At 43.8% G+C, this 26,119-nt stretch overlaps 1 protein-coding gene across 3 annotated transcripts in view; it reads left to right on the top strand.

Annotated features, from left to right (window-relative positions):
* Positions 1 to 2,095: 2,095 nt before the first annotated feature.
* The window catches only part of ACER3 (alkaline ceramidase 3), a 67,841-nt gene continuing 43,817 nt past the window's right edge, over positions 2,096 to 26,119 (top strand). The window contains exons 1-4 of one of the 3 annotated variants that reach the window (XM_025202045.1): positions 2,096 to 3,624; positions 5,660 to 5,734; positions 5,944 to 6,486; positions 19,902 to 20,012. The gene's annotated coding sequence lies outside the window, so the exon portion shown is untranslated. Of the gene's footprint in view, positions 3,625 to 5,659; positions 5,735 to 5,943; positions 6,487 to 9,875; positions 10,762 to 19,901; positions 20,013 to 26,119 lie in introns of those variants that run through there. The other 2 variants (XM_025202046.1, XM_025202047.1) reach the window with 2 other exon arrangements.

Here is a 26,119-nt window from a genome sequence, read left to right as displayed (position 1 = left end):
TGTCATTTTCTTGAAGACATAATTCCTTTTCAATCATTCTAACCTGTTACCAGAAAAAAGCCCAGTACTGTTTGGTCTTTTGAGAGACAAGACTACAGCCCATCTGCTATCAGGACTTCTTTGCAAGCTTAGACACAGAATTCAGAGACAGTTACTGTTCCATTACTTGATTACTCTTATTGAACACTAAATCAAGATGCAATCATATTTCCCAGTGATCCTTTATTCCCTCTTAGCAGGTAAGGTATTACTACAATCCAAATCTGGAAAAGAGGCAAGAGACAGGCCTATAACCCAACCTTGTATTGATTTATACCCCAAAGCGTAAGAATAAGCACTTGTCTCTGTCTGTCTAGCTATCTGCACAATACAGACGTTTCACCTATACCTGGCTAGGGGAGATGGGGAAGGGAGGAGGCTGGCAGCAGGTTGAGCTGATTTTGCAGCAGTCTTCCCAAAGATTCCCCCTGCTTACACCCAGTATGTATATGTGGCTTATTTAAATAAATTTTCTGATTGGTATTATTCAGTTTTCTTTGTTCCAGTGAGACTTTGGGAAGTGGGCTGAACATGTTTTCCTGTGGACTTGGAAGATGCCAGTGAGTTGGGGGTCTGTGTCCTTGAGGAAAAGCACAGCTCTGGGAAGAAGAACCTCTTCTGTCTTTCCCTCGCCACCTGGGAATGCTCCTTGCCATGTTCTGCTTCTTTTACTTTGCTGCCAGTTCTAATGTCTGTGGAGCTTCACTCTGGAGCAGGCTTTGTGGCCTGCTCCAGCCACACTTCTGCAACTTGACCTTGAAAGTGACCAACGCTGACAACGGGTTAACAAAGACATATTATTATAGTATTCTAGCTGATTATATACCAGTTAATTATTATCAAAAGGCAAAACATCAGTTGTTGCTTCTAGCTTGTGTTGCACACTCTTTCAAAAAGCAGCTCTTCATTCGTGGTCTATTCTAATACAAGTGACTCAATAAACAGATTCTTATTCTACTTTCCCAGGGGCTGCTGCTTATGATTTAACTGAAAACTTACTGATTGTTGAATATATATCACCTTAAGCACATACTCTTCATAACTGAGGCTTTTGCTAGGTCTGTAGTCTGCACTAGTCAGTGTGGTCTGTCAGCCACTGACCAGATCTACAGCCTACAGACCCCTCTCTACCTCCCCTGCATTCTTACATTAACATGCTCTTGCCTTTTGTGGCAAGTTCATGCAGCTTGTTCTCATCTTCAAATCCATTTCGGCTTCACTGAAAACCTTGCACATCTGTCTCAAGTCTGTCTTCCTGAAAGCTTCCTCTATTCTTCCTGCTGTCTTCTGTGCTCACGCTTGGGACTCCATTCCTTGTTTATTCAAGCTGTCAGCCTTTCCTCTTACACATCCCTCCTTACCACCCACCCACCAGCGATTGTGACTGCATGTTAGGCTAAGCTGTATTAATCACAAAAACCTAGCTGACCTTTCAGTGTATTGTGTCACTTCCTGCTTTTGTTTAGACTAGTGATTCTCAACCAGTGTGTCTTGGCATTGTAGAGTGCCATAAGACCCTTTCAAGGGTGCCAAGGAATGCCATGCAATGTTAGCACTGTTAAGTATGCAAGCATGATTCACAAGGTAAACCCAGAGATTTCAAATGGGAATCTATAGCGTCAGAAACATTCTGACCTGTTCTGGCCTTTCTGAGCTCTTTGCAATCTTTCTGTAATGAAAACTGAGAGCTAGCATTCTCTGCAGGGAGCTTGAATTTATCAAAAGAGGTTCCTCAAGTCTAGAAAGGTTGAGGACCACAGATTTAGACCATAAGAGTTTGGGGCTTGGGCCAGTGTCTTCCTCTCTTTCTGTAGTGCTCAGTAAATGACTGAGTTAATTTACAGTGCTCAATAGATAGCTAAATACATCTCTAGGGTCTGGGACAGAAGTTCCATAAACTGGTTTCACCCAGATCAGTTAAGCCTGATACTACGTTCAACCAGGTTTATCTTAAACCAGTTTCAGCCATTTTGAAACTGGTTTATGTGCACTGAACTTATGTTCTGTTGCAGGTTTAAACCACTTTCTGATCACTTAAACTGGTTTATGTGCAACTTCTGTCCCCAGCCCAAGTCTTCAGTACAGTTACAACTGTATAGCCAATTACCATTTGGTTTTTCTTATATCAAATGGAGCTAAAATAAGGTGTATTAATTTATGGGATGCTAAGCCACATTTAGGAGTAGCAGGTGAGGAGGTGCATTGCTAGAGGGAAAAGAAAGAGGATTGAAAGTTGATGGCAGAAGAGAAGTTACAGGAACTAAGATGTGGCAAGGCAAGCATAGCTGAAAGTTCGTGGTAGGTAGTGTCGTTACGCCATGGAGATTAGAAAGACATTTGAGGCAGGTCTGGTGGGGGAGCTTGGAGAGAAGTGACAGTAGAAAGTAACTGCTTGGTCTGTAGGGAGGAGAAATAGGAGTTTCCAAGGAAGAATTTGCGATAAAGCAGAGTAGTGGTGAAGGAAATCTATCCAGTCCTAGGATTTTCTGTGAAGGTAGTCAAGACCAGCAAAAAAACAAATGTAAGTAGTGAGTCAAGGTTGGGATTGTTTGAATTATGAAGGGAAGCAAAATCATCCAAAAGAGCATGGAGGGGTTTAAGATCCGCAAAAGAGTCGGGTTTCAGCGAAGAGTTGCAGTTATGAGGAAGTAAGCGAGTATTATTAAATTAAGCCATGACTAGAGCAGGGAATGGGAGAGTGAACTGGAGCAAAGTAGTATGTGATAAACACCAAATCGAGAGTAATAATGGCCTTGTTTGTTCACCAAAGTAGCTCTGGTTTTGCATAAAGAGGTGACTCTTAAACTTATTGATTAAGCCAATGAAAAGCCTGTGTGACTGCTCATACTACAGTTCAGTTTAAACAGGCCTTATTGGGAGCAGGAGAGTTGAAGGGCCACAGAACTGCAAACCAAGGATGTTTCAGAGGAGTTAGGTAGTACATTTTGACATGTTATCTTGCATGCACGGCATGGGCAGTCAGAGCAAGAAAAAATGGATGCCTTAAATCAGAGTTATAAAGAAAGTTGATCACATTGACTTGGTTACAACCAAGGTACCAGAGATTGTTTGGACCATTCATAAATATAGCAGGTTGCCCATTTTTTGACTGCTTCTTTCCCAAGTTGACCACCTTTGGTCTGCCACCTAAGATAGCATTTAAAATAGCTTTGAAACCTGCAGTCTCTTCAACAACTTAAAAGCATAATCAATTTTAATAAAGTCTGCCTAATAATGACGTAATATTAGATATAGTTTGGAGAATATTGGACCTCTTTTGGACAGTCTCAGCATGAATTGGTTTCTGTGTTTTCCACTGCCTTTTCCAGCTTTAAATAAACATGCTTCTATGATTCTATTTGCTTTCAGTACAATTTTTATGTATTGTTTGGATACATTATTAGAAATTTCAAACTGCTTATACCGTCAATTTTACATGCATACTTGGAAATGATTGATTTTTCTGCACGCTGTCTTCTGAGCTGGGATCATCCTGCAAGTTTGTTATACCCAAAACACAAAAAGATGACTCCTTTCCCCATGGGAGGATATAATGCAACTTTAGTCACCCTGCAGATGTCACAGGTATGGAAAGACCCAAGCTTAATTTCAGCTAATTCTAAGAAATAGTCATTCCTTGCAATCCAGTCCATTCAATTGCTAAGAGCCTGTAAGAGTCCACTTTGTTCTCTCAGAGGATGTGGGAAGGTGGATTATCGCATTCTTAGGTTACGTCAAATACTGCTCTGAGTTAGCCACCATAAGCCAGTTAGAAAAAGTAAGTTTGGAAAATGCTGAGGAGTATGTCCTCTTCCATGTCGCTTCAGCAGGGCAGAAGGTTTTGACCTTGCAGAGTCAGCCCTTTCGTCAGAAGGGCAGTAAGTCTCGGTTTTGGGATGCTGTGCAAGACCATCTCCTAGGACACGGGTAGCTGGCCTGCAGCATGAGTGCCGCAAGCAGCATGGGTAGCCTCTGTGTGGCACGTGACAGATCAGAGAGGGGACAGGCAGCACAGCAGCAGATAAGGCAGGAAGCAGAAGGCCGAGCAGGAAATCATGCAGGGAGCACAGAACAGAAAGCAGAGCAGCATGTTGGGCAGAGAGCACAGAGTAAGAGCAGAAAGCAGAGCAGCAAAGTGAACAGAAGAAGGGGATGGAGGTGGCCCTCAGGGAGGGTGTGGGGCTAATTTGTGGCATGTGCACCAAAAAGTTGGGCCCCGCCGTCCTGGGGCAATGAGCCATATAAGTGTATATTATATCTATTAGGGATATGGAAGGCTTTTTCTTCTAATTGCCCCCTAGTCTTTTCATTAAAGACAAATGGAAAGTCAAATGTTGTAGAGAATTTATTTACCTTGATATAAAAATATCAGCTAAATTGCTGTTACCAAACCTCAGGGAGAATGAACTTGGTGACTGCAGCATAACACACAAACCAATAAGCCATAATGTATCGCCTGAGATGGATCAGAACAGCTTATAAGGCAGCAATAGGAATGAAGACCAAGCTTAAGCTGCTATATTTAACTGTTTGTTCTGAAAGCTGTGAATGTCTCCATCCGCAACCCGCACTCGAGTTGCCTGTCCACCGTATTTTTTTTAGAAAAGAGTCAGAATAAACCTGTGTGTACAAGACAGGCCCAAGGGGTGGGAGTTGCTGCTCCGGTGTTTCTAAAACCCAGGTCCTGCAGGGTTTCAGGAGTTGGCAGCTCTGGACAAATGGACCTTTCAACTGCTTTAAAAGGGAAGGAGAAGTTGCTGCTGTGAGCATGAGCCTTAGCAGGCATGAGGCAACTGTTGTATCAGCAGGATCCTGTAGCAGTGTAACTTTGACCCTGCATAAAGTACCGCTGTAGTTAGAGAGGTTTTGCTATACTTGAAGATCATGCATCATGAAGACAAGATCAAGATCATGAAGATCAAGATTATTATCAAGATCGTGAAGACAAAGCAGTTGCATCCATGTCCTTTGATGTTTGTACAATTGTTAATTCTTTCTGTACACAAAGTTTAGTGCCTCAGTTTGCCATCAGCACTACACCGAGATGCATCCTTGAAAGCAGGTCCACCACAAGAGGCCCCAATGCTTTTGAAGCAGCGAGTTGTTCCTGTGGGGTCTGCAGGGTGAGTGGGCTCTGCTGTTCTCACAGTACTGGCAGAAGTCTGTATTGTTTGTGAGAATTTAGATGACAAGCCTTATTCATGCTGCTGCCAGTTCATTTTTTTTTTCTACCAGTACCAGATGTCCTTAGTACATCTTCCTGTGTGCCCAATTTAATTTTTGGCATACGCTCTCTCTTGTAATGAGTGATTTGTTTTCTGTTATCTAATAGAGCTTGCTTACAGGAAGTTCTACCTGAATCTTCTTTTTCTTAATTTCATTACTGCTGATCAAAATAAGCAATGTGAAAATCCAAAGAGTTCCTGTGACAATCCAAAGAGTTCCTCTCCATCCTCAAGCCCTCCAGGTAGCTGTTGATTACTGTGGTGTCCCCCTGTTAATTAGTGCTTTAGTCAAGGTAGAGATACCTAGTTCATTCATAAGGTCATCCCTTTACACTGGTATTTCTGCTGCCTTCTGAACTCTCTCCTATTCATGTTTTTTTTCCCTCATAACACAGTGCCAAGATATGACTTCTGTGCTTCAGCTGAGCTTGCCCAAGGCTACGTAAAGATGAGTTAATCTTTGCTTTGTGGTATGATGTCTTGCATCTTTGCATTTCTTGCTGTTTTGCATACATATATCTATAGCTGTCTCTATCTCTGTGTCTCTGTCTCCATATCTCTATAAATAGATCTAATATATATCATTGCTCATTTTTATGGTCTTGTGTTTCCATTTATTGTTTATACTGTTCAATTATTGTCCTATGACTTGTCTTCAATATTTTCTTCATTTTCCTAGGTATAGGGTGAACTAGATTGCTTTTAATACAAGGCATAGCTGTATTACTTTGACATTTGTTGAGATTACCACCCAAAGCTAAGCAAGGTCGAGGCTTAGTTAATATTTGGAAGGAAGACATCTTCAGGAAACGTGCCTTACAAGAATGAGATGTCCTTACTCTGATCCTATTCCTTCTGTCAGTGCTGATCCAGTTCTCCAGCCTGGTGTGGCCTTGCATTGTATTTTTGGATGCATAAAAGGCCACCGCCATGAGAGGTCCTGTGCAGCGTGCAAAATAAGAAGACTACCGATGAGAAACTACCCAAACTCCACTTTGGACGACTTGGTTCTGTCTGCTTGAGGTTCTTCTGTCTTATCAATTGGAGACAGGATTTTTCACTTCCTGACACTCTTTAAATATTGTCACTGTGGTCTGTCACTGACTGTATTAAAAATGGCTTGTGGAAATGAAAACCTAATTGCTCTGCTGTCTTCCTGATGATAAGATGTAGGAGGGAACTGTAAAAGATACAAATGAGTGACTTGAATTTCTAATTCTTGGTGAGTTCCTCTGAAGACTTATAAAGGGATGCCAAGTAATATGAATGATCCTAGGCCTTTCTGGAATATGACACGCGGTTGCTACTTGTTGAATGGTTTTGTATGCATACACACAGGCAACAGATTTCTACTGTGTGTATTCATATTTTGAATTTCCTTGGGACCAGATCCAAAGAGGTATTAGGCACCTAAAATGAGACTTGGATGGAATTATAGGTGCTTTAAGTCCAAGAGAGTGAGCCACAGGAGACCCACCTGACCCCTTAGGTAACGCTGAATTTCAGCTACTGTGCGTGTCCAGAAGTGCCACCGTCTTGACAGTGCTGCATGCATTGGTACCTACCTTTAGTCTAAGGCTGCTTGAGAGTCACAAACTAGATGTCTCTATAGAAAGTCCCTGCTGGTAGACATGTTCAAAGCATACCAGCTGCCAGTGTTGTTCAGCTCCTATGGCCACTTCCATTAAAAAAAAAAACAGGCTGAGCAGTAAGTGGTGCCTGCTTTTGCAAAATGACTTAATTGTTAGAATGGTTGCTCTGACATTGGGAGACCTGAGATCTAGGCCTTCCTTAGTCTAGGTGAGGAGGTGTTAAGGGCATTCTCCAGCCCTCCTGTTCGAGAAGCCAAGCCATTGTGCAGAGAATGCAAGAGCCATGATCTCCATGTGGTTGATGAGAGAGAGCCTGACATGGGGGAGAGGAAGGAGATGAGAGTAATCCTCTCTGTCCGCTAACACTGCTTATGCATTTCATCTGATGGCTCTCTAATGCAGAATGCCTAAGGAGGCCCAGGAGTCCGCTGTTCTCGCAGGGGGATGCCCTCTTCATGCAGGTTCCCTTTTGCTTACCATGTCTCTGATCTCACGATTCTTTCGTTTGTTCCTTTTTGCATTCAGCAGCACAACTTTAGCAGGGGACAGCCTCTAGCCTGGTGGTTAGGGCACTTTCCTGGAAGGTGAGGGAGGAGGTGTGTGTTGAGTCTTCTCTGGCTAAGCAGGGCCTCCTACGTCCTGGGTAATGACCCTTTAGAGTTCTGTAACATGCTGAGAGGAAGCACCAGCATGTCTGGAAAGAAAAGAGGAAGCTATTCCTTCCTAATCAAAGGCTGTCCACATCTGGGAGGGGGTTTCAAGCTGACCCTGTCTCATATTGGTATCTAGCAAGGGAAGGGAAGTGGGATTTTATATCTTTCCCTCTCATTCCTGTTTCTGTTTACTTGGGTAGGGTGTTATGAACTGTAGTCCTCCCTGCCTAAATCTTCCCATTCAAAGCATAGAAAACTTAGGCACCTCCCTTAGGTTTGTGGATTTGCCTCTGGAGCCAGACCTCTAAACTTTGAGTTGCTGCATCCCACAGGGCCCGCACACCCAACTCCCTTCTGGGCTCTAACTTGGAGATGTTACGATGGTGGTAGGTGCTAACAGTTACTCCTTTCTTAGATATAAAGGTCTCGTTTTGTATTCTTTTTGAGGAGTCTTTCAAACCCTTTTCAAGTTCCTTGCCTTCTGTATCAGGGATATTTGTTGTAGCCGTGTTGGCCTAAAGGCATAGGCAGACAAAACTCCTGGAGTAGAGGCGATATCTTTTTTTAGACCAACTAGATAATTGCAAAAATGTTACTTTATTTGCAAGCTTTCAGGCTCAAACGCCCTTCTTCAGGTAAAAGAGAATTCAAAGATTGTAAAATTTCTCCCAGATAGAAACAAAACTTCATATTGCACAGGAGAACTAAAAGATGCCTTCTGCATTTGATTTAAGGTCCTCCATGGTACCTTTTGCACCTATGCATAAGTGCATTTCCACCTTTTTTTTTTTTTTTTTTTTTTTTTTTTTGTCTATTCATTTTGTCTCTTCCGCTGTTGGAGCCGTATAACTCTCAACCCTTCTTTGCTGCTTTTTTCTTTCTCTCGTGCTCCATTCCCCATGTTCATCCTTCTCTTTCCGTGTGCTGTCAAGGCCCTCCCTGCGTTAGGGCATCTCATGAGACATGTTCAGAGCGTGCCAGCCACCAACTTGCGTGTTGTCTCAAGCACCCACGGCTTTAAGAGGGAAGATACCTGATACCGAACTCACTACTGCAATTAGGCACCAGACAAATACCTACTGTTTCAGATACTCCTGAATCTGTAACCTTCTTCCCATTTTTTTCATCCGTATCTTGGGTATCTGAATAGTTGTTGGTTAGTGTCTACTAGAGCTATCTGAATGAATTGCCAGAACTCAAAGGCATGATACAGAAATAAGTACCTAGCACTTAATTTTTGGCAGTAGCTAGATTTTGAAGTCACTAGTGCTAAAAAAAGATAGGCCCTTCACTTGTTATGATGTCTTCTGGCAACCTTTACAGCTACTATTTTCTTCTCTTGGTGTTGTGTGTTTATTCCCCACTGTAGGGAATACATTGAAACTGGCTATGCAGAAGGATATAAAATGTTCTAAGTCTTTAATTTTAGACCAGTCATCTTGAAAATTACTTTGAAAAATAATTAATGCAAAGTTGGTGTATCCTTTTCAAAGCATGTTTAAAAATATAATGCCCCCTTCCCTGTTGTTTGAATTGGTGTCATAGAATATAGATTTGTATTGAAAAAACACATGGCGTGTTTGTTAGTGCTGCTTGCAAGTCAGCTTTTCTCTACAACAAAAATAAATTAACAGGAAAGGTTTCCTTTTTACACCCTCAGACACTATAATTAACTTGCTATTTTCACCCATTTTTCATGTCTCTTAGAAACTACAGCAGAGTCAAAATTTTGCGCTTGTCCTTGAGAGAGAGAACATTTTAACATCTGAAAGGATTTTCACAGTCCATAAATCTACCATTTATCCTTGATACAAACATGGGAATAAAGGATTCCTTAACACTGAACAAATTAGACAGATCGTTTTGCCAGAGGATTAAGGTGGCATTCTACAGTTTCCTTTCTTTTTCACGTTTACTGAATTTTGTATATATTGCAGCTGATTATAATGTATTCAGCATATTTGATTTTATGCTTAGTTTCTTCTGTTGGCTGCATCTTGTAGAAAATCGACTCCATTTTCTAGGCTTGTTGATTTTTATTCTACGAAATCCTTTTTCATGTCAATTGTAGAAGTAAGTTTCCAATTTGCAAGTTAGCCTATTTTTTTTTTTTTTTTTTTCCCTCCCCAGGAAATAAATATACATGAGCCAAGTTTTACAAAGTGATGGGTGCCCTATTACTCTACAAAAGCAATCGGGACTTGTGGTAGAGGTGATATCATTTATTAGACCAACTATATTTTTGCAAAAGCACTCCAGTTTTATTAAAAACAAACAAGTAATTTTTTTTGTTATTTGTACCCCTTTTGTATTTTTCAGCTCTGTACCTTCAACCTTGCATTGTAATGTCTGAATACATTTGGTGCTGCTTTTCCTCTTGTACAGAAACATGTGCACTCTGGTGCTATATACATTTATCTGAAAGGCTGTAAACTGTTTTACGAATGATTATACATGCAAAAACCAAATAGGCATCAGCATGTTCTAGAAGGTAGAATTACTCATTGTATTTTCAAGATAGAAATGAAGCTGTGTTACAATTACAGTTATACTTCCCAGGACAGAACTGGGAGGTATAATTGTCTGTGGATATTTGCATACATTTGATTTTGTTCCTAGTACATTCCTGTAACTGAACGTCCTTGGCAAATAAAACATCAGTTTGGATCAATACTGGTTATTAAAATAGGCTTGCAAAATTGTTGTGAAAATTTGCAAGGCCAGACATGACATGTTGTCTGCTCCCCGCCCTGATTACAGATTAAATTAACATTTTCCATGGTGTTGGAAAGGGACTTTCTGGCTTATGGAGTTCAGTCTCCTGTTATTGAAAGGAACGGGAGCATATAACCCTGCTTCTAAACTTGCAGTGTGCCATCTTAAAACCAGTTGGAGATCCTATCCTGATCAGTCCTGGTAGAACCACTCTCTATGTTAGAAAGCTTGTCTCAGTTTCTAGCTTAAACTGATTCCAGGCTAGTTTATACCCATTTGCTTTTGTGCCTGTGTTTATCCTTCAGCTCAAATAGTCCTTCTCCATCTCTGGTATTTGTCCCTGATGTATTTATAGAAAGCAATTCTATTCCCTCTCAGCCTTTGTTTTGATAGGCAAAGTAAGCCAAGTTTATTAGAGTTTCCTCTCCTAAGCCTCTGTGTTTTCCCCCCTGATCGGCCAAGCACCCCTCCTCTCCATCTGTCCCACTTTGAACCTTCCTTGAACACGGGCGGCAAGAATCATTCATTGTATTCCAGGTGAGGTCTCATCAGGACTTTGTACAATATCATTAATATTTCCTTCTCTTCATTAGAAGTACTTTACCTTATACATTCTAGGTTTCCTTTTTCATAATTAAATCTCATTGGTGGTTCATAGCCCTCCTGTGATCAGCTACTACCTCTAAACCAGGGGCAGGCAATTATTTTGGGCAGAGGGCCGTTTACTGAGGTTTGGCAAGCCATCGAGGGCCACAGGACAGGCAGCTCAGGGCAGATAAGGGGGTCATTGCTGGGGTCGTTTGACCCCACTGCTCTTTCCTGCCATGGCAGGGGGTCGGACTTGATGATCTGTCAAGGTCCCTTCCGACCCTACAAACTATGAAACTATAAATATTAATTTTCTAAATTTTTTTAGGGGCCCTGCGAGCTGGATAGAATGGCCTGGTGGGCTGCACTTTGCCCACCCCACTATAAACCTTCCTCCTTGCTGTCATTCCTAACAGATGAGCCTCCACCGTCTAGCAGAAATTCTGGCTCTGAGTCCTGAAATGCATGACTGTGTTTTATACCATTTATTTTATCCCATCTCTGCTCTGGCTCTTAGTGTAATTGTTTCTTCTTGCATAATATTTACATACGTTTCTTCCCAACTTTGTCATCAGTAGACTTCATTAGCCCTTTCTGACGTTTGTGCCGCGATCACTAATGAAAATATTGAACCAGCTTCTCCCCAACACCAGTCCTTGAGGAACTCTGTTACTAACCTCCCTTGAGTCCAGTAGTTCCCCCTCAGCATAATCAGGTTTTTTTTTTCCTTCCCATTTAGCAAATTCCCTTTTTCATCTACAATCCATGTAATCTTGCTCTTTTTCCATCTTGATTTTTCTGTGACACCATATTAAATGCTTTATTGGGGGTCCAAATCTGCTGCATTTCCTGTGTTTTTAAATAAAATAATTTCTGTCTTTCGCAGCCTGCTTTCAATGCATGCATTATATGATTTATCCATTTTTCCACATATCTTTTGATTCATATTTTCAATCAAACTTGAATCCAGAGTCTTGCACTTTAATTGAGGTCAGACTAATGGGGCTGTGGATGCTCCTGTTTTCCCCTTGTTAAATATATAATACATTTTCTAGTCTCCACTCAGACTTGTATGCTGCTAATTTAATAGACGTACTAGAAGTCCTTTCCACTGAATGGAAAAAAAAAACATTACTTTTGGTGGATTAAGAAATCATTAAATAGTTGCACATATTTTTTTATAAGCTCTGCATTGATGGGGACCTGCATAGGGTGACCACTCATCCCTAATTGGGTGGGAAAGTCCCGAAATGTAAACTTCAAGTCCCGGTCCCAAGTTGAATGACTCCGGGACAGCATTTTTCCTGGATTCCCCTGGACACAGTCAGCTATCATCCCAGTATCATGTGCAGGGATTCAGGGTTTCTGTTCCCTAAGGAGAAACAACATTCCAGCCTGCAAAGGGATGCTGGGGGTGGGGCGGGGGGAAGCAGGGGGCACCATGTGCATGTGCACATATGCATGTGTCCATCAGTGCAACCAGGCAGCGGTGTAGAGCAGCTCCCCCAGCTGTCTGCAGGTAAGTCTATGTGGGGGAGCGTAGACAATGCAGGAGTGGGCACAGATTGAGGCCCCCACAGTGAAGGAGGGAGTGGGGCAGGGTTGGTAGCTGGGGCTGAAGGCACTGCCCAGCTGGGACAATGCATAGGGCCTGGAGCCATCCAGGGAGCAGGACAGAGGTATGGGTGGCTCATCTAGGGGATGGCAAGGGGGCTGGCTCCCCAACACTGCATGCACTGTCAGCATGGAGGGTAGGGGGGCATGTGCCCCCCCCCCCCCTCAGATTTGGGCAGGCTTCCCATTGTGGGGCTTGGAGCTCCCCACCCTTCTGCTCTTTCCCGGGGGGCCTCCACAACCCAGCGGGCGGGACCTGGTGCAGGAAGGCAGAGCGGGGCAGGGAGGCTCGGTGCTGCCAGGAGCTCTGTACCATGGCAAGGCACCCCCTGCCTGCTGGTAGCAGTGAGGATGTCAGTGGCACAGAGTTGTGCCCCTGCTGCTACCAGGTGGACAGCGAGAGCTTTGTCATTGCAATGCAGATTGCATGGGGCTCCTGGCAGCAGCAGCACCGAGCCTCTCCATCCTACTGCACCACATCCTGCCCGCTGGCATGCGAAGGCCCTCAGGGGGAGGGCAGCAGGGCAGGGAGCCCCCCCCCCTCCCCCCCCCATGGGCTCCACTCTGACCATGTCGCTTGTAGACCGGAGGGCTGGAGTGGGGGTGGAACTGGGCATGTGTCCTGCTTTTCCATTTTCACAAGGTGGTGATCACCCTAGATTAAAGGAGAATGCAGGCTGATAAGTGTAGGTGATGTAAGAGTTTAATTCCATTAGCATGTCATAGTGACACTTTAGAGCATTGCAATCAAAATTCTTCTTTTCTCGCATCTTTTTACTGGGTTCCCATATGAATCTGAAGTCTTTGGGGCTCTTTATTCTGCAGTGCACACATTCCTGGATGTTTCTTTATGGTTTTAGGTTGAACTCTTTTTATATATTTCCTTAGCTCTACTGTTAATCATAGCAAACGAACTGTCCCCTTAAGAACTGTGTCAGCTGCTTTGGAAATTGTGTTGTAGTAGTCTTGTAATGTAGCTGTGACAATCCAGGGAATCTGGGAGAAGCAGGATTTATTTGCAAATACCTTTATTGGACCACTATATGTATGAAGAAGATGGGCAAGGGTGTTATACCTTTCTAAGGTTAATCTCTAAGGTGCCATGCTGCCCTGCCTTCTGCCTGACTTCTGACTTACATAGCTAACGTCACTAACTTTCTCTCTTTGTCTGTTTCTCTGTCTCCCTTCTCTTCCAGCAGAGAGCAATAGGGACATCTTGGGCCCAAAAGCTTGTCTTCCTCTGGTCTGGGAAAGAAGCAGATACAGGCTATGGGCTAATACAACAACAACACCAAGAAGAACAATTACTTCTGTTTAACCCCGTTATGCAAATAAAATGGTCATCTATGCAGTGAACCAGGGAGCAAACGTGGAGCAAAGAGAAGTCCAAAATAAATTGTTAAGAGTCCAAGTACAGAGCAGTTGAAAGAGAAATCTTACTACGTAAAAGAAAAGACCACTCCAAAGGGAAGACACTCATTATCGTTTGTAGAGTTCAGTGAAGGTAGCAGAGGGAGCAGGTGCATTGTAACAAGCCATAAAACCATTGTCTGTGTTAAATCCGGGGTCTTTAGTGTCCAGTTAAGTTACGAAATCCTGTCTGTAGCTCATTTGAAGACTTAGGGTGGTAACAGATGTTGCCTTTCATTGCCTTTGTGCCACTATAAACATTTTTGTAGCAGCACAAAGCAACAGCAAATAGATATCTATGATTTTTTTGTTAGTGCCTTGACATTATAGACGAAAGGTAGTAGTAAAGTGTGATGCTTTATTGTGGCGGATGTGTGTTTGCTTTATGGTGGGAGAGCGCAAGGAGCTGGAGCTGCCCATACTTGCCCATCACTGTGGGCAGGCACTCCCAAGGCTTCAGGGGCCCTGTTTCTGCGGACCCCTGAAATTCCTGTGCAGGATCAGGCCTGGAGAGCGCCTGCCCAGCTTTCTCTGCTTCTAGAGAAGCACCCCTGGCAATCTCTAGGATGCATCTGGAAGCATAGAAAGTCAGGGTTCCCCACTTCCAGATACTTCCTCTGGAAATTGGCTGGGCACATCTCTACAATCAGGGATCCTTATCTTTCCCCACATCCAGAGATGTGCCCTGGAGAACCTAGAGGCGTGTCTCTGGAAGCAGGAAAAGCTGGGACAGTTCAGTGATTGGTACCAGCCATGGCACTGCACCAGGGTGTCAAATTCACCCCGGCACAGTCCCCAGGACTGACACCAGTGAGGAGATTGCTGGGGCATGTCTCTAGAAGTCAAGATTATGTTGCCTATTGTCCTGCCGGATCACCAGGCAGCATGTGTTTTGCCCAGTGAAGCAGACCGACTGTGCCCAGACACGTCATGGTGCAACTAATCCACTTCTTTTGATGATGCTTGTTTCTGGCCTGGGACTGAATTCTATCTTGTTTTGACATGCCTGAGTGGTTGGGTAAGTGCAGTTTTTGATCCAAGAGGATTGCCCAGGTGTAAATGCTAGAAAGCGGAGTAGGAGGAGGGCTATCTCACCTTTAGGCCAGTAGCACTTGTCCAGGGAGTGAGAGACCCTGGTTCTAGCCCCACCCTCAGCCAGAGGGGGTTTGATCCTTCATCTCCTACTTCTTTAACCGCAAGGCCTGGTGTAGGCATTGCCCAGAGCACTTTCCAGCCCTCTTTTTGAAGCTGGACAACCAAGGAGGGGATGGAAGGGGAGGAGAGAGACTGCCCTGGGAGGGAGGAGCCCTGAGACCCTCAGCAGGCTGATAATATCCCACTATTTGCTTTCCATTTTATGCAATGCATATTAAGTACAAGGTGCGGAGAGACTGTTAAAGGCAGGGCTACTCCCTTCCTGGGCAGTGTTATTTTCACCAACCCAAACTCCCTCTGGCTTGCTCTTTTCCCTTGGCAGCCCAGTGGCCTGGTTTCTAGGAGTGCTGGAAAGTGGCTCTGGCCAATGCCTGGTAGGTAGAGCACTTTGCTAAGAAGCAGGAGATAGAGATTCAAGCCCCTCGTTGAGCTAAAAGGAGTGAGGGTACTGGTCCTGCTCCTACTCCAGCATCACTCATTGGTTCTGGTTTCTCTTTGATTGAAAATTTGGGGTACCGAGGTGATTTTAATCTGCACAGTATTAGTTCAGCCTTCGGAAGATGCCTGAAAAGGAGGCACAGGGTGAACATAGCTACGCAGCTGCAAATACAGTCTAAGCTTGGCATACCTGCCAAACACTCCGCTTACACGGCCACGTACATGCCACTGATGTGGCTCTTAGTCCTCAGGGCACCTTTCCCAAATAAATCTAGCTCTGATTTTTGAGCATAAGAGAGACTCTGGTGTGGCTTTAGGGAAGAACAGGGTAATGGCCATGTTAAAATGTGTGTATTATCATGCATTCAATACTGAAATTTAAATGGGGCTTCCTCCAGGGCTACGTGCTTGGATAAGCTGCTGCCAGCATCCTCCTGGGAGTGCAGAGCCAAGTGCAATGGCAATGCAGGGGGGAGCAGATTGAAGCCCCCACAGTGAGGGAGGGAATGGGGCAGGGTTGGCGGCTGGGGCTAGGGGCGGTGGATAGGGCCCGGGGCTATCCAGGGAGGAGGACAGACCGTCTGTGGCTGTCATTTTCCTTGGCAGCTGGCTGTTTTTTCCCCTTCAAACTGGTGATCACAGGCAGAGATTGAGACATGATGCCGGTGGGGGGAAAACGGGACTTCCTTCCCTAGAAAGGTCTTCCTCCTGTAGGGGAAAAGTAATGCCTGATTTTGGATGCAGCTTTTGTCACACTGGTCTCCAGGGTGGTAGCCTCCAAAGGGAAGTTCGGGGTTTGCAGAACCTCAGGTTTATTTGGGTGCCAGTCTTCCTCTGAAGATATGATTGTAAGCCTGAGGATGGCTGACTTGCAACGAGAATGGTCTAAGTGTGATGAGATCAAACGTGAAGCTGTTTTGTGTATGGAGCATGGCAATCAGTTTGTTAGAGATGCTTGCTTTGGGACGTGATTTTTATCTGGTTATGAAAAGCATCTGACATGGAAAATGAGATGCCTCCAACTTTCCAGGGTTTGTCATTTTAAGTTGGTTTCGCTTGGACAGTGAAAACAGTTGAAATGACACGTCATCATCCAGATAATTTCACATTCTGGTTCACTTGCTGGACTAATGATATACTTACGTCTTGGTTTTATGAGCTGTAGATGAATACCCATAAATCCTGTCTAATTTTCATCGTGTTCCCCGAAGTAAATGGGGCTTTAATAGCACGTGAGCACAGTCCAATTGCTTTCACTTGCTTTTGCCTGATAGTCTTGGGGGACACGGCATTGGGGAGAATAGGTTTTGTATGAGGAGAGGTGGCGATGTAGCCCTGTCCTAGAATCTGTGAAATAAATTGAGATGAAGCCTTGCACAATATTTCATATAGTTTCCCTGTTGTTATTTAATTTATTTAATCCTTAAGTAACTAATGTTAGATTAGCATAGCATTTCTGTAGACTAACTGGTTCAGAGGGGCATGAGCTTTGGTAGCAGCTTACTTCATCAGGTAACATCAGATGAAGTAGTTTGTTGCCTATGAAAGCTCACACCTCTTTGGCCCAGTTAGGCTGAAGTCGGGTAGAAGGTAGGGCAGGGTGGCATCTCAGGGCCCTGCCGCACGCTCAGGTTAAAGCTGCATATAAACCAGCTAAAGAGTTGTTACACATTTTCAAGCACTAACTTTTTTTAGATAGTTTACTCTTGGTATAGCTGGATAGTCATTTGTATGGTTATAATTATTTGGCAGGCATGACCAGTCCAAGTATATTGCATGAGTAACCAGTTAATTGTATAAAGTATGTAATGTGTAGCAGGGGGCTGGAGAGATTTAACACAGCTCACCACCTCTGTGCTTGGGTTAGAATATTAATATACTACAGAGCACTTTGTTTTGTGGTTTTCTCAGGCATGTGTGTGATATATATCACGCGTGGTATGTGCATTTCCTGTGTTTTCCTGCACCATCCCTCTTAAGAAATCTTCAGGTGTGATAGCCATGATATAACTGTTTCTCCACAAATCTGATCATTGTGGCCATGCATAAGCTGCTGAATTTGCACCACTTCAGGTAGACCGCTTACGGTGGTCTGAGCCTTTGCCTACTCCTTTTATGCCAGCGGCAGGTGGGTGTGAAAATCTTCCTGTATCGGGCTGGACCCGATGATCTGCGAAGTCCCTTCCAGCCCCTGACAATCTATGAATCACATCAGAATGGCTCAGGCAGTGTCATAGGCACTTTGCACTGGTGGATGTGACTGCACAAAGCGTAGGGAACGATGGAACGGGTGCACTGTATCTGTGCAGACACTGCTGTGTTGGCTGCGGGGTGTGCTATGGGGAGCACTTCTCATTTCTAAGGTCTGATGCTTGCTTTTGATGCCTCTTTGTGGTGATGAATTATTTAATGAACACATCTAAACAGCTAGGTTGAACATTTAGCTAACTGCCTTCAATCTCTGTTCAGCCCACAACTGGAGATCTGTGTTAGGCATAGCTCCTGTTCTCCCTGTGCTGCATGCCTCGAGACGGGGGAGCAGGCAGCCCTGGACTGGCTGCTCCCCTGTCTCCTCGTGCCTCAGCACAGGGGCTGCACCACAGAGACCCCCATGCTGAGGTACACTGTGCCCTGGCCAGCCAGGGAGCAGCATGTGGAGACGGGGGGGCTGCCCTGCTGGCTGGGGCGCAGGATGCCTTGAGATGGGGCAGCAGGCAGCCCTGGGCTGGCTGTTCCCCTGCGCCCCAGCCAGCTGCTCTGCAGTGTACCTGAGCACAGGGGCTCCACATGCCTCAGGGCAGGGACTCTGCACCACTTTTTTCCAGGGTTTTTTTGCTACTGGGAAATCCCGGTAGCAAATTTTGCCATGGCACTGCATCTTCGCAGCACCGCACGCTGATTAACATGCAACTCATGCGGTTTGTGGCACGGCAAAGAGTTTTGCCGTGTCACAAACCATTCATGCCTGAACATCTGGATCCAGCCATAGAGTTTGGGGATCCTACTGAAAGCCATCTTAAAAACATACTATGGCTACTAAGTGCCTGATGGTGGTATTAGTCTATCTGACCTCCCCTAACGAATGCCTACCTGCCATCTCATGTGCAACAGAGCTAAAACAGCCCTTAATCTCTCCCTCTCCCGAAGGGCTTTCCTGGTATCTCCTTTCTCCAAACTCATCACCATTTTCCTTGTCTCTCAGACCCATAACCTCTGTGTCCTTTTCACCTTGGACCTCTCAATATATCCCCATGTCAGTGTCTGCCTACATCCTTGCACATTTTCTGCCTAACATCTCCGAAGATGCAGTCCATCCACACAGTCAAAATGTGCCCATACAAGCCCTTACCTCTTGTTTCTGTTACTGCAACTTATTTTTTGCAGATCCTGTCAATGCATTTTCACCTTCCAGAAAGCTGATGCATTACTTTGACTACAGTATCCTCTCTCTGTGCTTCTCTCTGGCTCAGCTTTCTCTATTGCTTCAACTCCAACTCTAACCTGGTGTTTCCGCTTTCAGAATTCACCTTATCTTCTTGTTCAGTATCGAGAGGTCGACTCCTGCCGTTGGCCAGTGAGGCTCATCTCCATCGTCCCTTGGTTAAATTTTCAAACAAGCCAGTTTCATGCTTTCTCCCACAACACTACCCATCACGCTTCAGGGTTACTCCCAGGAAACATCCATCCTCAAACTCTTGTTGTCCTATGATGCTTACAAAAAGTTTGTCAACAGGAGTTCCCTGATGTACCCTAACTGCTGCTTTTCATGCTGACCGATGCTGTCTCTGTTTCCTTGTACTTCCCCTTGTCAGTCTATTTACTGCCTTGCCTCTAATGAAGCTGGAAGCTCTTTCAGATGGGGACGCCCATTATTCTGTGCTTGCAGTGACTAGCAGGTTGGGGTGCTGGTTCTGGGGCTTTTATGCAATGTAGCAATACACATAGTTCATAAAAGAGGTAGAACTTTAATTTTGGGATAAATAGTTCAAGCCAGCTTGTGGGGTCAGAAAGAGGAATTTGAGGAGCAAGGCTTTACAGTTGCAAAACTCAAGTGGTTTGAGGATTACTATTTGTTTGAAAAGTTTCAGTAAAACATATGAAGTGTGCTAACGAAGTAACCAGGTAAGGTTCTTCAGGTAAATCTGATATCTTTTATTAGACCAATCGAAAGTAACCATAACTTTCTGGCTTTTGCCAAAAGGTTAACCACCACCTAGCCTTAACATTTGGGTCTGAAGTAGTACACCTTGCTGTTACCTAAACATATGGAAAGAAGGAAAAGGTTAATAGGGCTGCTTGGCTGTTAGCAAAATTTAACTGCAGCCCAAGTGTCAAAGCAGAAAGGGACCTGGCTGAAAGGTGTAACTGTTTTTTTGCTGAAAACTGAAGTCTTGTTTGAATGAATACAGCTTTGTTCATTTGAAGTACACATTGCCCAATACTAAACCTCTGCTTTGGTTTCTGTCCTACAGGGAACACAGTGAGTAACCTGATTTTCATTCTACCTCCACTCTATGGTGCGATTCAGTCCTATAAAGATGGCCTTGAAAAACGGTATTTAGCTGCATATTTGAGTCTCACAGGTATGTGTAAAATTTGATTTGCACTTTAATTATGCAGGGACTTCAGATGAGGTCTTTTATAGAGACAATCAGAGGGTTTTCTGTGTTAGAACTGTGGCTGAAGTTATAATTTTTTATCTCGTTAGCATTAATTGGAAGGATTGATATCTAGAGTTAGAATTCACCAAATAACTTTCTGATGTACTAAATGATCTTCTCTGGCCATGTGTCCTGTTCCCCTGCATGTATTTTTGCACACTGCTTTCTTTTATGCTGACTTACAGAAGCTCTCTTGTGTGGTCTGTCCCTGCCAAACAGGCTAGCACTGACTTAGTATGTTTAATTCATAATGCTTATAAAAACACAAATAACACAAGTGGGTGAGGAATTGGATGAGCACAGGCCTGTCGGTTGCAAGTTACTTTTTAATTACTCTTTGAATTTTATATTAGCACAGCCACTTAATCATAGCCATATTTGAGGCATTTGTTCCATAGCTGGAGGGCCCTCTCCTCTTCCCAGGGACTCCATTCGGCCTGCTGATTTACAGGCTGGCTCCTAAGGAGCCTCAGCTACTTATACTGCTGAAACTATGGTGAGGGAACCCCTCTTTTCCCACCCCTGGGGAGCTGATAATGTTACTATCATTCAAAAGTCTTCCTTACCAGCAAAAAGAGAGTGAATTTCCAGATGGTCTCAAGTTTTACAGTCTTCTGATATATAGGATTGGGTCTTTGTCCACACTGTCCTTTCCCTTTTCTTTTCTCTCTGTCTGCCATTGGTAGAAAAAGTGGTGCTGGTATGGGGATTATTAAGGCAGTGCTGACTTATTTAGATTTAAGTAGATACTATAAAACTTGTATCCATATGCTTGGAGCAGCCTTAACATCGCTTAAATACTAAAATATGGAGCATGTTATATGGAGACCTAATGTTAGGCCTTGTCTACATTCACTGGACTCTGTTTCCAGACATCTTGACTGCAGACACAAACACAAGAACCCATGATCTGACCCCAGTTGTCTTTCCTGCCTAAGTGCAGAGGGGCTGGACCCAGTGATCTTGTGAGGTCCCTTCCAGCCCCTAACATCTATGAATCTATGTACTTCTGATGGCTCTGTGCAGCTCCAGTGAAACAGCTGTCAGCTGAATGCAAAGGGCACAGGCTAACAGCAGCATACAGCACTGTAGTGTCCAAATACTCCTTCTACTGGCTGCAGCTTTGTGGCGGGGCTTTGAGTGGAGATGCGCTCGGTTTTGTTGGCAGAACATTTGTAGAGTAGATGAGACCACGGTAGCACTGATGGGTGGGAAAGACTAGCTATAATTAACAAACAGGGAGTTTGTATGCATCAGAGCCATAAACTCGGTTTTAACAAGCTTCCTGGAAAATTTTTCAAGTAAGTTTTACAAAGGCTAGCTGGGGATAGAGTAAAGGATGCACAACTCGCATTTAAAGAGTCGTGCTTAAGGATGCATTGAAATGGACTTTTGACATTTGGATCTTGGAGAAGACCATCTTGAGTGAGAAGATCTTTCATCCTTAAGGATCACTAAATGTGTAAAATAAACCGGGATAAAAACTGTTTTGACTTCTCCATCAGTTGGTCTGAAAAAGTTGCAGCCCTCAGAGTTTAGGCAACCCCCGCTTAGCGCTCTTAATTGTTTCCTGAAAAACTGAGTCTTAAGTGAAACGAGCATTAAGTGAAACCAAAAGTATTTCACGATCCAAGATGGTAACTGTAAGTGTTTTTAATGACCCAAGATGGTGATCGTGAGCATTATAATGAAACTTGCTGAGCGCTAAGTGAAATCGAGTATCAATTTAAAATGAGCGTTATAGTGAAATAGTGCTAAGCGGAACAATGTTAAGCAGGGGTTGCCTGTATGCACTTTGCAACAGTCTGGCTAGGAGAAAAGAGCATTGAAGTAAGGATTCCCAAGTGCTTATATTCGATTTCGACTGGTACAGCACCTAGGCATTGGTCTGTGTGATTAGCCATGGAGATGGGTGCTTGTGAGCATGACTTGTACCATTGCCTTGGCATTGTGTGCAGTCTTTTTTTTTGTGGGGGGTTGCAGGTGAGAGGGGGCTTAATAAGCCCTTGGAAATCTTTGGCCCTGAGCTGCGGTTGATGGCTTGGTGGGGCAGGGGAGAGCGAGTCAAATATGCAGAAAGCCCAGAAGAATAGTTCTGATGCATGAGTTGGGGCATTAATATTTGTGAATACCAACTCTGCTGCCAATAATACTTTAAATGTCAATTTTGATTGTTTAACTGCGTATCAAAGCACGTCAAGAATGACAAGAAATACTATGGTGGAGAGCTACGTCATGAAGTGTTTTGTGTTCACAGCAGAGTGAATTAGGATGATCAGGGCTAGCCTAGAAATCATACTGCAAAGCCATGCCCAAGTTCATCTGTCCCTGGTGACGCTGCACTTGGTTGTGTGTTGCTGGGACATCTCTGGGTCTTTGTGTTTCAATATATTGAAGCACTGGTTCTTTTTCAGGGAACTGTGGAATTTCTGTCTTTTTGGGCTTGTGAAGGAAGTGTGGGGCAGGCTATCAGCATTGGAGTGTTTTAGCCTGTGTTCTCCACTGCAAAGTCACGGGTGTTAAAGTGTAATCCTTGCTCTGACTTTAGCCTGTGACCAAGGACAAACAAACTAGTCTGGTTTGAAAGTGCCGCTGAACTCTGATAAAAGGTTTCTCTGTGTGGAGGGGAGCTAAATTCACAGCTAAGGCCCTTGGCTACCATTGCAGTGAAGACAGAGGCCAAGCACAGACATTACATTTTTAACAGTACAAGTGATTGGAAACCCATCTATAGAACAGAGCATAAGGTTGTCACACACAACCAGTCCATACCCATAACAGAAGAGGAGTTTGGTGCACATAGATTGGTTTAAAAATGGCAGAATTGGGTCTAAGATTTACCCCCACCTGCCCCATCAAACGGTGAATGTCTGTTCTGTTCTCTAAAGTACACCACTTACAGAAAACCACGTAACTTAGATCAATTGCACCTCCGACTTTTTGAATGTCTGTATCTAGCCAGCGTGTCCACGGGCACTAGAGGTTGCAGAGAGCTACCTGGAGGGACACAGAACTGACTTGATTGTCCTGAAAGGCACTCAGCTGGGAAAAATTACAGCATGGACTAGTGAATTAAGTGTGGGAGTGAAAGGCAGGGACTCATGACTTCAGCCTGGACTCTGCTACTAACTGACCTTGAGCAGGTATTTAACTTACGGCTGCAAAACTGAGTCCTTGATGCCCTGAGAGCCAGACCCTTGGTGACTTACTGGACACCTAGATTACAGTTCGCTCCTGAAGTTGTTGGTCTGTCTTGTCTAATTTACAGAAGGGGAAAATATTGTTAATGAACAGTTCACATTGCTGCTGTTTGCACAGTAGTTTGTACATATTAAGGCTTAGAGGAACTAAGTACTTTCAGAGCTGATGGGAAAACAGGAGCAGGACAATGCCTCTATTAACATTGAAGTTGCTCCATTATAGAATAAAATTAGTGACTGAAAAATTAAACTGCTACTGTGTGCCACTGTGGGAGACCAGGCACTGGTTAAGACAGTCCTAAGGTGTGTCCCCGTACGTACCCTCTTACATTCCTATGAATTTTAAAGCTAGCAGAAAAGTGCCAAGAACTCTGCTACCTTGTGCAAGCCCCTGGCTGAAAGGTAAAGAAGCTGAAGTGGAGATGTGGTAACCATACAAAAAGTCCTTCACTTAAGGAAATACCAGAGGGAATGCTTTTGCTTGCGACAGCTTTTATTTATTAACAGGTTTTGTTCTACTTACAGTCACTTCGTCACAAATGAGTAAACACAGATTTGGTCCCAACCTGTTCAGGGATTTCACATCAGGTACCAGACTGCATTAAAAGCCTCCTAGCTGAGCTTCCTCGCTCGATGAATCTGATTGCCTTTTTGTTAATGTTCCAAAAGCAGCTCTGCTGTTTCTGCTGCTTTCCAGTTAAGGCGAGAACATTTTGGTTTAGTTTCAGCAAACGCAGCTCAAAGACAGCCATTTAAAGGGCTTCAAGCTAAAATATTGAGAACAACAACTCTGGTACCAACCCTCCTCCATAGAAATTGTCCTAATGCAATCAGCCAGTTTCCCAGGACGTGGTATTAAATCTAACTTGCAAGCATTCTGCTGGTTTGGGGTTTATCTCTCTGTGTTCTTCTATATCATTGTGTTCAAAAAAGCACATGCAGTTTGCTGCCCATTGCCCCAAGATTTTTATAGCTGACATCTACTTCCTCTATAAATAAAATGCATTTTGAATTTTGGAAGTGCATCGTGAATTCTGCATGTGGTAGCAAAGAACCAGCTATTAAATCAATGACTTGTTCAGATTAGATACAGAGATTTTTTTTTTTTTTAATCAAGTTTCTCCAGATGCAGCATACTGTTCTAGGGCTTCATTTCCTCTCCCACTCGGGTCACAAGGGCATTTTGTTGCTAGCTGAGTAAGAAGGGAATACATTTTATTATCCAAGTATATGATAGTTGTATATTGTACAATGTACTGTATTGGCAATCTTGGAAAAAGTGTCTTGACGCCCACTTTGCTGGGGTCATCTGACCCCAGCAGTCTTTCCTGCCCAAGTGGGATGATCTGTAAGGTCCCTTCCAGTCCCTAACATCTATGGAAGTATATTATTCAATAAAGTAATATATTTCCCAGAGTTATCTGGAATATTTATTGCTGAGGAATGGCTAATTTGTCTGGTGAAGCAGGTAGACAAAATTTGGTGCATGACTACTATATGACTTGCTGTTTCAGTGCTTTGTTAGAATTAGATTTAGTCCCACATAATTCTTAGGTTTGGGGTCGGGATCATATCTATCGTACCATATTTCTCATTCTAGAAGGAAGTCTATCAGACTTCTTGTATCAAACATTTACTTGGTTGGAACTTCAGATAACCTCTTCTTTATGTCCTCCAAGTGTATTGCTGTGACTGTCAGTTCTGCGCTCTCTTCTCAGAGCTCCTGAGCTTCAAGACTGTACAATGTAGTCTCTGTGCAGTAGCACCCAGATTTATTTTTTTATTTTTAATTCTTGTTTTGTTCTTGTTTCCCTGGCATGCCTCAACACGTTCCAGGGCCCCGTTACTCAAACTGTGCCAGAGATAAATGAGCTCTGACAGAAGAGGGGTTTTGCACACTAGCTACAGACTTCATAAGAATTGCCAAGCAACCTCAGAGACTTTGCCGTCATTGAAACCGTGAGCAGTCACGTGCACGTAGAAGCCATTATTGCAAACTTTTCAACCGAGGCTTTATTCCCCTATTTCTACTCAGATGCCATTCCCTATACCCTGGGGAGAAATGCAGGAGAGGAAAACCACCACAACAACTGCACAACAGTGAGGGTGCAAATTAAGGCAACAGAATTAAACTTGAGAAATAAATGCATCTGCTTTACTCCTTAAGCAGTTAACTGGTTTTGTTTCTTGGTTGTGTAGTGTGGCTGACTTTTGTTTTGATCTAATCTGTCATTCTGTCAATAGTATATACCCTGGGGAGAAATGCAGGAGAGGAAAACCACCACAACAACTGCACAACAGTGAGGGTGCAAATTAAGGCAACAGAATTAAACTTGAGAAATAAATGCATCTGCTTTACTCCTTAAGCAGTTAACTGGTTTTGTTTCTTGGTTGTGTAGTGTGGCTGACTTTTGTTTTGATCTAATCTGTCATTCTGTCAATAGTATAAGTACCATATTTCATAGTGTTGAGGTCAGCATGGTGTATAAATCGACCCCATTTTTCTGATCCAAAAAGTTAGGAATCTTGTAGATCTGGTGTATAAGTCGACTTAACTCTTTGGATCAGAAATATGAGGTCGACTTATACCAGCCCCTGCACACCCTCACTGCAGGCTAGGCACCCATGGGGCGGATGCATGCTGTAGCGTCATTCACAGGACGGGTACAGCCAGGCTCAGTGCTCGGCAGTCGCAGCCCCATCCCCTGAGAGCAGCACTGCCTAGGCTGAATGCTAGGCCCGGTGCCAGTCACAGGGGATGGGGCTGCGCCAACCAAGCACTGAACCTGGCCCTGTCTGCTGCAGTTGGACTGCCGAGCCCAGTCCCAT

Source organism: Alligator sinensis, unplaced genomic scaffold, assembly GCF_000455745.1.
Source record: "Alligator sinensis unplaced genomic scaffold, ASM45574v1 scaffold1008_1, whole genome shotgun sequence".
Taxonomy (NCBI): Eukaryota; Metazoa; Chordata; order Crocodylia; family Alligatoridae; genus Alligator; species Alligator sinensis.
The sequence above is the reverse complement of the archived record's forward strand: the minus strand, read 5'-3'. Positions and strand labels throughout refer to the sequence as shown.